This window comes from Culex pipiens, chromosome 3 (assembly GCF_016801865.2).
Source record: "Culex pipiens pallens isolate TS chromosome 3, TS_CPP_V2, whole genome shotgun sequence".
Taxonomy (NCBI): Eukaryota; Metazoa; Arthropoda; class Insecta; order Diptera; family Culicidae; genus Culex; species Culex pipiens.
This window is the reverse complement of record NC_068939.1, coordinates 165,660,550-165,662,968: the sequence shown is the minus strand read 5'-3', so window position 1 is coordinate 165,662,968 and position 2,419 is coordinate 165,660,550. Positions and strand designations below refer to the sequence as shown.

General features: G+C 41.4%; 1 pseudogene; it reads right to left on the bottom strand.

Moving 5' to 3' along the window:
• Positions 1–772: 772 nt before the first annotated feature.
• Positions 773–1,604, bottom strand: LOC128093408 (uncharacterized; annotated as a pseudogene).
• Between the last annotated feature and the right edge of the window lie 815 nt (positions 1,605–2,419).

The following is a 2,419-nucleotide window of genomic DNA, read 5'->3' as shown; positions in this document are numbered from 1 at the left end:
ATTGAACAAAAATCCAGAATGGCTCGGTTTCGTGATGTGCACTTTCTGCACTCGAGTGTTTTATGAACCGGAATGTCGGAGTGTGGTCCTCGACGCAACTGCGTCGCAGAACAATTCAGAATTTGGTCCGATAAATTTGTTTAACAATTGAGATTGATTGGACCCGAGTCGGGATCGCGTTCTGACCGTTTGACGTCATTGGAATAATTTCGTCGTGGCGCGAAATTGCACAATTTATTCGAAAATTGCTTCCGTTTAGCGGGTGCGGCTGTCTTTCTCTCTTGCGTGTGGAAACAATACACCATCGTTGTCAGATTAGACGTGCAAATAGCCGGTATAGCCTGCAAGTGCAAAACAATTGCGGTGTCGATTTCGCAATCACAAACCTGATGCAATAAATGCAGCACTGTCCGCCTTTTGGAAGTGGATGGAGCGGGATTGCTGGGCAAATATTGAGCTATAGGTTTTTTTTTGCAGAAAGAGTTTGAAATCGGTTTTAATTAAATGGAAAATCAGCATAAGTACAAAAAGTAGCCCATAAATTTTACCCTATTGAAAGTAGTTTCAATTAAAAAATATAAGAGATACTTTGTAAAGAGTGTAGGAAGCAGAATTTCTACACGTTTATGCAAAATCACTTATTTTTAGGAAATATTCAACACTCCAACCAAAATTACTCAGTTGTTTGTCAAAATTAAATTTTACTCAAAATTTAACAAAAATCAATCAAAATTAGCCCAAATCCCAATTCTGAATTTCATATTATTACACACAAAGAAAAAATACTCTGAATTTAAAAAGATCGCTCGTTGGATTAAAAGTTCGCGTTGGTGAATATTCGTAGAAAGTTCAAACTTTTCAATTTAAAAGTTGGAAAGTTTTTGATACTACCATGCATTTATGGAACAAAATCGTTGTATCGGTAAAAGTGTTTTACTTTTAATTGGAAAAGAAACCTTTTATAGCAAGAATAAACAACATTTAATACTACAGTGTTAATTTCAGAAAAATGTGCTTGATTCTAGGCTTGATTTTATATTTATTTTTAAAAGTTTTAAACAGTATGTTAAATAAGACATTTTGTTATTGTATTTAACGCTTCTGGCCAAAATCCGAGTCCAAGCTGTACCGATTCTTAGGGAACGCCACCGGTCACTTCCGAAGACCCCAAGCTGGACGGTTCCAGACGGACGTTTCGACGCGCGACAGCAAAGTAGAGAACAGGATGGTCACGTTGCCGGCCTTCATCAGGACAGGTTTGGAGAAGTTGGCTGTAGATTCGGCAAGGGTGATCGACGTTTCCTGGCTGGAAAGTGAAGTGCCTGAACGGGGAGTTCCCGATTCTGGAAGCGCATCCGGAAGATTGGGTTGATGAGGCCCTCGGAACGGAATTCGATTTCGAGCACTTCATCCTCCTTCGAGAATGACACAGATTTTTTCGGCACGCTGTCCAGGGTTCATTCGGCTGGAGCTGCGCCGTCGCGAGATGAGCATTTGTGGACGGTTATTTGCTAAAAGAGATGGAAGTAAGTGAAGTTGGCAAGCCACTGTACACATTCTCATTACTCACAGGTGTTGTAAACCGCCGGCACCGAGTGCAACATCCGCTCTGGCTACCTCCGATTATCCCGCTTCTCGACGTCCTCCTCTTCGTCGGCTCCTTCTCCTCACCGTGAAAATCACCTGTCTCGTACTTGTCCAAAAACCGGATGTTTATCTTCTTCAACGCAATCTCGTTGTTCACGCAACTCTTCGGCAGCGCCATCTCCTCGATGATCTCGTTACAGTCCTCGCGGGAATTGACCTTCAATCACCAATCCCGGGCCACCACCACCGAATACAACCGGTGCGAATCCACATTCCTACCTCCCATCCTAAAAAAAACAAACAAAATCAATCACAAGCCCCACAAAACACCCAAGCTTTCTTCTTACCCATTCCGGTCGTGGAACAGCTGCAGTTCCTGCAGGAAGCTCGCCTTGTCCTTTTTGAGCACTTCACCTCGTCCCGCACCCGCACCACCCTCCTTCGAAGGCGTTCCGCTGCTGCTGTTTGGCTCACGAAGGTTTCCGCGTCCGATTCCTGGCTGCTGCCTAGAATCACCAGCACCACCGGACCCACCAAAGTGTTTGTTTACATTTGGAACTTAGTCGTACACGGTTACACGAGAACGTCAAAATGAAAGAAATTCTACAGTCGTATTAAAAGTTAAGACTTTTAAATCAGTTAGTAAGGAGATTTTCAAAAACTTTACCAGTAAAAGTTTTCATATTTTAAACAAGAAAAAAACTTTCCCTCAAGCTAATTTTAGCATATTTTTAAATGAAAAATAAGTTACTTTTGTCATTACGGTAATATTTTTTTGTGTGTATTCATATTATATTCATATTCATATTCATATTATTTCTGAGATATTTTT